This window comes from Drosophila virilis, chromosome 3 (assembly GCF_030788295.1).
Source record: "Drosophila virilis strain 15010-1051.87 chromosome 3, Dvir_AGI_RSII-ME, whole genome shotgun sequence".
In the NCBI taxonomy this organism is placed as follows: Eukaryota; Metazoa; Arthropoda; class Insecta; order Diptera; family Drosophilidae; genus Drosophila; species Drosophila virilis.
In genome coordinates, this window is record NC_091545.1 from 27494024 (window position 1) to 27504818 (window position 10795).

Consider the following 10795-nt stretch of genomic DNA (forward strand, 5'->3'; position numbering starts at 1 on the left):
TTTATGTTATGGCGTCTTTAATTCTCTTCCTGGGTCTAATTTTAATAAACAATTTGGAAATACAAAGTAAGAAGAGGTGGAAAAGTAAGGTTATATAAATTGTATATATACAGGTATTTATGCATTTGGTATGCAATTATGTCAAGATAAAAAGTTTTTGGGATTTTTTAATCACCGTGTTCGCTTATTGTAGTAACAGTTCCACTGAATAAGCAGCTTCTTATGGGCCTGCAAGTGTTGTCGGCTGTTTCGCAATTACTTCCTCGCTAGTACTGCGATGCGTGTCGACAAGTTTTTGTTCTGTGAGTATTCTGTCTAAAAAAGAGTCATTCACGCAAAATTATGCTGCATGTTTCAAGCGAAGAAAAAACGCTACTATTGAGTCCTCTAGCTCCGGAATTTAAAATTCTCTGCGCAAACGTTTGCCACTTTTATTCACCCTTACATAAAAGTGGTGGTCAGCATCAGGGATTTTATTTAGTTAAGAGTAGAGTAGAGTTTTCTCCGTCTATGAAGTGGCACACCTGCATTTTGATTCGCGTGTTGCACTGCTGACTGAATAGCAGTGAAGTGAATGAGAATTAGTGAACTGATGAGGTTTTGTAGTTGGACGTTAGTGATGCTCAATTTGACTATTTCTGCCACCTATTTTCTTATTTCATTTTTAACTTAGATGATTTCATAAGAAGTGTAGAAAGCTATTTTATCATAAAAGTAATGTAGAGCCTAAATGAAGATCAAACATAACACAATCCCTTTAAATTTTTCATATTTAAATTTTTTTATTATTAAATTTGAAAAATAAAATTTGTGTCACAAAAAAAAAATGGCTCTCTTACTCTTACTCCTTTGTTCTCTGAGCAAGTGAGCAAGTCTCGGACCCCACCATAATCTACAATAACGGGGGATTAGAGCTTTAAAAATGTATGGCTACCAACATGTCTTCAAGCTGTCCCATCTTTAAGCTATATCGTGGGTGGCTTGTTCATTGCAAAGTGAAGCTGACGCTTGGCGTCGCCATCTTTTGACCCTTTCTCGCGGGCTTATATCTCATGGTAAGAACTCCCTACTTACGAATAATTATTCCTCGCTCCTGCTAAAAGGGTAAAAGGATTAAAGGTGCAGAGGGTATTATAATTTTGTCGTGAGATGTGTAACGCATAAAAGGAGACATTCCGAGCCCATAAAGTATATATATTCTTGATCAGTATCAACAGCCGAGTCGATATAGCCAGTTTTCTCAGTTGTAAAGCAATTTTTATGAAAGTTTGCAGAAGTCCCTGTTTCTGTTGCACGCAGCGCATATGTGAAAACCAGCTGGATCGGACCACTATATCATATAGCAGCCATAGGAACGATCGGTCGATAATTATGGTGTTGAATGCAAAAAAATGTTGTTTTCCAAGATATCTTCACAAAACTCGGCATTAGTTTTACTATACTCTCCATATATATGCAAAATCCTATTAAGGTCGGACCACCATACCACATAGATGCCATAGGAAAGATCGGTCGAAAATTAAGTTGTACGAAAAATAATTTTGTTTCTTAAGATATCTTGACCAAACTCGGCAGTTGTTTTACTATGCTCCTCATATACTTGTAATATCCTTATAAGATCGGACCACTATATTATATAGCTGACATAGGAAGGATCGGTCGAAAGTTAAGTTGCATGGACAATTTGTTTTGCATTTATTAATTTATTTATGCTCCTCATGTATATGCAAAATCTTATCAACATCAGACCACTACATCATATAGCTGCCACAGGAACAATCAGTCGAAAATTAAGTTGTTGTAAGGAAACCAGTTTTGTCATTCAAGATATATTGATTAAACACAGAATCTAAAAATTTCACTATGCTCCCTTTATTTCTGCAAAATCTTATTTAGATCGGAGTATTATATATGATAGATAAATATCTACCATAGAAACGATTGGGCGAAAATTATGTTTTTCATTCAAATCCTATTTTGTTTATCAAGATATCTTGACCCAACTCGGCATGAACTATATTCCATGTGCTTCGTAATACGAGCAAAGTACTATGAGCATTATGAAAAGGTTGTGTCTGCACGGGTATTAGATCTTCGGCGTGGCGAAGATACTTTCTTTCTCGTTTTTGTTTAAAATTAACATTTAATCGGTCCACTCCAGCGTGTTGTACTTCATATTATTTCATGTCAAGACTTTGAGATGACGCCTCCTGTGGTCTACTGATAAGCCTTACTTTATATGGAGGTCTGTCATCGTGTATTGTTTCAGGCCTTTCAGGTACTCCAGGATTTGGTCCCGGATGTCTACCATTGGCGTGCGCGCGAAGCAATTCCTGGGTGGGTAAACATCTGCGCTCGGTGAGGGTATGTCACCTCCCCCCGTTACCCGACGCAATCGAATCCTCTAGCTCTTGGCCTGGTTCATGCACTTAAACGCCCTCGAGCAGGTCAGATATTTTGACCATATTTGACACTTATAAGTTTCACTATGCTTCTTACACTTATGCAAAATCTTGTTTAGATTGGATCAGCTGCCATGGATATAGCTGCCATGGGAACGAACGGTCAAAAATTAGGTTCCGAAATGTAAAACTTTTTGTTTTTCTAAATATTTTAGCCATACTTGGCATTAACTATTTCCCCTGTGCTTTTTAGATACGGTCAATGCACTATGAGTATTATGAAAAGGTTGGGTCTGCAAGGGAATTAAATCATCGGCTTGCGGAAGAAATTACACTTTTCACGCTTTCCGCTGTATACCGTCTAAGCTGTGAACCTGATCGCCGAGCAATGTTGGCTCTTCCGTGGTTGTAACATTCTTCCGACTTCTCCGAGACCATCGCCCTTGGGACCTCCTCCTCGCGGTAAAGCGATTAAGGGCGGGCAGACACTGCTGTACCCCTGCTGGGAGTATTTTCTACGTATTTACGATCTATGAGCTTATTGTAGTAACCTTCCTCTTCTCTGTCCCTACCTTAAATATCTTTAAGCTAGTTAGGATTATTGGTTTCTTGCCTTTCGACGAGGTTCTCCTGGGTGCTCTCTTCTGTCCGTAATAAGGCTTTTACGTTCGTCGTAGCGACATTGATCGAGCGAAATTGATTTTACAACCTAATGGTGTCTGTCTATTTTCGCGGCCAATCCGCCGGACGACTGGCGGTGCCGGGCATAACCTCGCCTTTCCAGAAGGAACTTTCCTTATACATATATATATATGGAAGTGGGAGATAATCCTGTACAATCGGCCACGGCTCTGCTAGCACATTAAGCTTTCCTCATACATAGTGTACGACGAAATGAAACTGTTGCCACCTTTCCGACATAGGGTCAGCGTCCATATGATCAGATGGTCCGAATTGTCGCCAGGCACTACTTTTCCGTGGCCGAATAGTTGATCTCTGCCCTCAGGTGTTTTTGACTGATGTACGCAATTACCCGCTCAATCTCTGGATTGCTAACACCTTTGCGAGATCCGTGCGGTTTCCCTCGCCGCATAAGTATACCGGCTCCTTTTGAAAGAAACAGCATTTCCCCTAGTTCAGCCTCAGGTTAATCTCTCTCAGACGGGGCACGGGGAGCAAATCCACGTTGACCTGTGCTCATGGGTAATACTACAGATTTATGGGCTGTGATCGTTGCCACGTACGTTGCGAAATTTTTTTAAAGGGCTTACTGGTTCTGGGCTGCGTTCGCGTTAACGCGCATCCCATCTAACTCTGGGCCAATTGTCTACAGCATTCCTAGCTGCTCAAGCCTCTGGTATCGCGCTGCGCACAGAATATGGCCCGCGGGCTGGATAACATACCTGACCGATATTCCTGTTGGCCAATTCTCCCGTTGCATCGGCAACGACCCGGAGATTAGTCCGTCGGAAGTCATTCCGACTTACGTTTCTCGCACCCCACATGTCGCGAGCCCAGCGAATACCGCTGAAGACGTGAATGTTGCGCTTTCGTCGTGTTCTTGTACAACCTGCTAAGTCCCCTTTCCTGGTTGAAGCCGCTATGCTGCATTAAATCAGTCGTCGATGACGAGCCCAGACCTCTAGTAGTTCAAAATAGTGCGACGGTTAAAATAACTTTAAAAAGCCCACCCTTAACGTGACGCGATGCGTCGTACAGCCCGCTTTTGTCCCAAACCATCGCGCAGCCACCAAGCATAAACCCACTCATCCCCCTTGTTATCAGGTCCTAGTCAATGTCAAACGATTTTGACTGATCCCCGAGGTCTTCGAAGAAAAAAACGCAGGCAGCCTACACGTCGAATCGTAGTCGTCAAATTTGGACCTCTTCCGGTGCGATGATGTGTCCTCTCGCCTCGGTTAGTGGACGGGTTATACCCCCCGGGCAACCTCCGCGAGGTAAGACCGGCAACTTTAGTCGCACCTGCAGCGGTATTAGAGCAAGCCGGGGACGCTTAAGTGAGGACTAGCGTCCAACTCGTCTGTGCTATTTAACCGGCCCTTTTTGAACACCAGCTCCGTGAAGAAATAACAGGATTCATCACTCATTATTCCTACACAACTCTTTGCGTTTATTATACAAAGATTACAATCGATTTTTGTTACCCTCTAATAAGAAATGTACTGTAGGCTACCTTCAGGAACTCAGTGACCATTCCCAACTATGAGTTGGGGCATTGGGTCGATGATTTCCCATCCCTATCACTTTATCCTACTTAAAACTGTTTGTCCTGAGTGATTGATTGACTAATTGGTGATCAACACATAGACTAAACGGAAAGATCTACGAAGCTGAAATGTTTGCTGCTTTCATTTTATACCTATCGCCACCTCCCCGCTACCACCACAGAGCTAAAATTGGGTACATGCCCGAAGCGCCTGGTATCTATATGGACATAAATCAACATCGTAATGTAATGCAAGTGCCAGAAACTTGCATCTTTCGCTATTGTGGCTCTCTCAACTTTGCCACAAGCCAGTTCTTTCGTCGTGCTCTCTATGAGTCTTTGGGACTTGATAAGAGCAATACCAGTAGCAGCCAAACTGACAAGGCAAGGACAAACTACGTGCTAGTTGCTCAGAACGGTGCCAACGAAACCAATGGTCCAATTGTTGACTATTCGTTTAAGTTTCTAATACTGGATTTTTCCATGTTGGGGCACATCGATGTAGCCGGATGCAGCACATTAAGTGATATCAATAAGGAGCTAAAGGCGCGTGGTGCTCGGCTGCTGCTTGCTAGTCCCATAGACCACGTGTACGACACACTAGTACATAGCATGGCCCTTCGCGAAGGTCCATTTGAAATCTTCCCTACGTTACACGACGCCGTAAAGTATGCGATTGCCTGCCGAAGTTCGTGAAAATGAACAAGTAATGTGCAGCACGGGAAAATAACTTAATAGCATGGCTACCAACATGTCTTCAAGCTGTCCCATCTTTAAGCTATATCGTGGGTGGCTTGTTCATTGCAAAGTGAAGCTGACGCTTGGCGTCGCCATCTTTTGACCCTTTCTCGCGGGCTTATATCTCATGGTAAGAACTCCCTACTTACGAATAATTATTCCTCGCTCCTGCTAAAAGGGTAAAAGGATTAAAGGTGCAGAGGGTATTATAATTTTGTCGTGAGATGTGTAACGCATAAAAGGAGACATTCCGAGCCCATAAAGTATATATATTCTTGATCAGTATCAACAGCCTAGTCGATATAGCCAGTTTTCTCAGTTGTAAAGCAATTTTTATGAAAGTTTGCAGAACCAGCTGGATCGGACCACTATATCATATAGCAGCCACAGGAACGATCGGTCGATAATTATGGTGTTGAATGCAAAAAAATTTTGTTTTCCAAGATATCTTCACAAAACTCGGCATTAGTTTTACTATACTCTCCATATATATGCAAAATCCTATTAAGGTCGGACCACCATACCACATAGATGCCATAGGAAAGATCGGTCGAAAATTAAGTTGTACGAAAAATAATTTTGTTTCTTAAGATATCTTGACCAAACTCGGCAGTTGTTTTACTATGCTCCTCATATACTTGTAATATCCTTATAAGATCGGACCACTATATTATATACCTGACATAGGAAGGATCGGTCGAAAGTTAAGTTGCATGGACAATTTGTTTTGCATTTATTAATTTATTTATGCTCCTCATGCATATGCAAAATCTTATCAACATCAGACCACTACATCATATAGCTGCCACAGGAACAATCAGTCGAAAATTAAGTTGTTGTAAGGAAACCAGTTTTGTCATTCAAGATATATTGATTAAACACAGCATCTAAAAATTTCACTATGCTCCCTTTATTTTTGCAAAATCTTATTTAGATCGGAGTATTATATATGATAGATAAATATCTACCATAGGAACGATTGGTTGAAAATTATGTTTTTGATTCAAATCCTATTTTGTTTATCAAGATATCTTGACCCAACTCGGTATGAACTATATTCCATGTGCTTCGTAATACGAGCAAAGTACTATGAGCATTATGAAAAGGTTGTGTCTGCACGGGTATTAGATCTTCGGCGTGGCGAAGATACTTTCTTTCTCGTTTTTGTTTAAAATTAACATTTAATCGGTCCACTCCAGCGTGTTGTACTTCATATTATTTCATGTCAAGACTTTGAGATGACGCCTCCTGTGGTCTACTGATAAGCCTTACTTTATATGGAGGTCTGTCATCGTGTATTGTTTCAGGCCTTTCAGGTACTCCAGGATTTGGTCCCGGACGTCTACCATTGGCGTGCGCGCGAAGCAATTCCTGGGTGGGTAAACATCTGCGCTCGGTGAGGGTATGTCACCTACCCCCGTTACCCGACGCAATCGAATCCTCTAGCTCTTGGCCTGGTTCATGCACTTAAACGCCCTCGAGCAGGTCAGATATTTTGACCATATTTGACACTTATAAGTTTCACTATGCTTCTTACACTTATGCAAAATCTTGTTTAGATTGGATCAGCTGCCATGGATATAGCTGCCATGGGAACGAACGGTCAAAAATTAGGTTCCGAAATGTAAAACTTTTTGTTTTTCTAAATATTTTAGCCATACTTGGCATTAACTATTTCCCCTGTGCTTTTTAGATACGGTCAATGCACTATGAGTATTATGAAAAGGTTGGGTCTGCAAGGGAATTAAATCATCGGCTTGCGGAAGAAATTACACTTTTCACGCTTTCCGCTGTATACCGTCTAAGCTGTGAACCTGATCGCCGAGCAATGTTGGCTCTTCCGTGGTTGTAACATTCTTCCGACTTCTCCGAGACCATCGCCCTTGGGACCTCCTCCTCGCGGTAAAGCGATTAAGGGCGGGCAGACACTGCTGTACCCCTGCTGGGAGTATTTTCTACGTATTTACGATATATTAGCTTATTGTAGTAACCTTCCTCTTCTCTGTCCCTACCTTAAATATCTTTAAGCTAGTTAGGATTATTGGTTTTTTGCCTTTCGACGAGGTTCTCCTGGGTGCTCTCTTCTGTCCGTAATAAGGCTTTTACGTTCGTCGTAGCGACATTGATCGAGCGAAATTGATTTTACAACCTAATGGTGTCTGTCTATTTTCGCGGCCAATCCGCCGGACGACTGGCGGTGCCGGGCATAACCTCGCCTTTCCAGAAGGAACTTTCCTTATACATATATATATATGGAAGTGGGAGATAATCCTGTACAATCGGCCACGGCTCTGCTAGCATATTAAGCTTTCCTCATACATAGTGTACGACGAAATGAAACTGTTGCCACCTTTCCGACATAGGGTCAGCGTCCATATGATCAGATGGTCCGAATTGTCGCCAGGCACTCCTTTTCCGTGGCCGAATAGTTGATCTCTGCCCTCAGGTGTTTTTGACTGGTGTACGCAATTACCCGCTCAATCTCTGGATTGCTAACACCTTTGCGAGATCCGTGCGGTTTCCCTCGCCGCATAAGTATACCGGCTCCTTTTGAAAGAAACAGCATTTCCCCTAGTTCAGCCTCAGGTTAATCTCTCTCAGACGGGGCACGGGGAGCAAATCCACGTTGACCTGTGCTCATGGGTAATACTACAGATTTATGGGCTGTGATCGTTGCCACGTACGTTGCGAAATTTTTTTAAAGGGCTTACTGGTTCTGGGCTGCGTTCGCGTTAACGCGCATCCCATCTAACTCTGGGCCAATTGTCTACAGCATTCCTAGCTGCTCAAGCCTCTGGTATCGCGCTGCGCACAGAATATGGCCCGCGTGCTGGATAACATACCTGACCGATATTCCTGTTGGTTCAATTCTCCCGTTGCATCGGCAACGACCCGGAGATTAGTCCGTCGGAAGTCATTCCGACTTGCGTTTCTCGCACCCCACATGTCGCGAGCCCAGCGAATACCGCTGAAGACGTGAATGTTGCGCTTTCGTCGTGTTCTTGTACAACCTGCTAAGTCCCCTTTCCTGGTTGAAGCCGCTATGCTGCATTAAATCACTCGTCGATGACCAGCCCAGACCTCTAGTAGTTCAAAATAGTGCGACGGTTAAAATAACTTTAAAAAGCCCACCCTTAACGTGACGCGATGCGTCGTACAGCCCGCTTTTGTCCCAAACCATCGCGCAGCCACCAAGCATAAACCCACTCATCCCCCTTGTTATCAGGTCCTAGTCAATGTCAAACGATTTTGACTGATCCCCGAGGTCTTCGAAGAAAAAAACGCAGGCAGCCTACACGTCGAATCGTAGTCGTCAAATTTGGACCTCTTCCGGTGCGATGATGTGTCCTCTCGCCTCGGTTAGTGGACGGGTTATACCCCCCGGGCAACCTCCGCGAGGTAAGACCGGCAACTTTAGTCGCACCTGCAGCGGTATTAGAGCAAGCCGGGGACGCTTAAGCGAGGACTAGCGTCCAACTCGTCTGTGCTATTTAACCGCTCCTTTTTGAACACCAGCTCCGTGAAGAAATAACAGGATTCATCACTCATTATTCCTACACAACTCTTTGCGTTTATTATACGAAGATTACAATCGATTTTTGTTACTCTCTAATAAGAAATGTACTGTAGGCTACCTTCAGGAACTCAGTGACCATTCCCAACTATGAGTTGGGGCATTGGGTCGATGATTTCCCATCCCTATCACTTTATCCTACTTAAAACTGTTTGTCCTGAGTGATTGATTGACTAATTGGTGATCAACACATAGACTAAACGGAAAGATCTACGAAGCTGAAATGTTTGCTGCTTTCATTTTATACCTATCGCCACCTCCCCGCTACCACCACAGAGCTAAAATTGGGTACATGCCCGAAGCGCCTGGTATCTATATGGACATAAATCAACATCGTAATGTAATGCAAGTGCCAGAAACTTGCATCTTTCGCTATTGTGGCTCTCTCAACTTTGCCACAAGCCAGTTCTTTCGTCGTGCTCTCTATGAGTCTTTGAGACTTGATAAGAGCAATACCAGTAGCAGCCAAACTGACAAGGCAAGGACAAACTATGTGCTAGTTGCTCAGAACAGTGCCAACGAAACCAATGGTCCAATTGTTGACTATTCGTTTAAGTTTCTAATACTGGATTTTTCCATGTTGGGGCACATCGATGTAGCCGGATGCAGCACATTAAGTGATATCAATAAGGAGCTAAAGGCGCGTGGTGCTCGGCTGCTGCTTGCTAGTCCCATGGACCACGTGTACGACACACTAGTACATAGCATGGCCCTTCGCGAAGGTCCATTTGAAATCTTCCCTACGTTACACGACGCCGTAAAGTATGCGATTGCCTGCCGAAGTTCGTGAAAATGAACAAGTAATGTGCAGCACGGGAAAATAACTTAATAGCCGTAACACCAGCTTGCGGCTATCCACTAAAATCTTAAGCTAATTTGGCAACATTATCTTAAGGGTCTGACCTTACTGTCAATGTTACCTACTATATTTTGTACTTAATGCCTTAGAGGTATGGTCAGAATGTTCAGTAACTTAAAATAAACACCTCCGGGTAACAGAAACTGTAATAAAATGTGTCTTATGAAATGTATACTAAATTTAGATCCTAAGCTTGTACAAAGCAATATGTGAACTTATATAAATATGAAATTATAATGTTGTATAAATTACACTATGCACAACTGACTGATCTTTTACGTGATCTAGTACATATTGTGAGTGTGTGTGGGGGAATGTTCAAGCTGATGGTGTCGAAACATATTCTGTAGTTTAGGTGGATAAAGTTTGATTCCTATAACATTTTTAGGAAATACATGTCACCCGAATGTGCGATATTCCGTGTCAAAATGATGAGATGGTAACTTACATTTTTTTCAGCTGCGTAGCTTTTGGTAAAGTTAAAATTGTTTAAATCTCACTTTCGTTTTAAGCTGCCTAGGTCACGGCTTGCGCTAATTACCTAACTCAGTCAAGGTTTTATCATTGGCCACCGAAAAAACATCACCTAACTTAAATTTTATAAAAGCGATCATCCCCCATATAATACAATCTTCTAGAGGTATTCGTCTCAAACTGCAACTCAAAATGGCTTCTGTATTGTTACAATTACAGTTGATTTTTAAATTTTTGAATACAAAGTATTAGTATTGCTCTCAATCGTAGAATGATGAATTTAATTATTTTAAAAGCTTCTGAAATGGATGGAGTTTTTAAAACGGTCTGATTAAAAAAATTTGATTTTCACAAAAATCCTTTTAAATGAGTATGAAGGATCCTTATAATATTACTACCTCTAGTCGTTGCTACAAACATTTTATTACTCTCCTGGGCCTGACAAAATCCCTACTTATCTACTCAAGGTATGAAGCAACTTCCCTTGTTCTTTCATATATAAAGCTTTTTAATCTACCCTT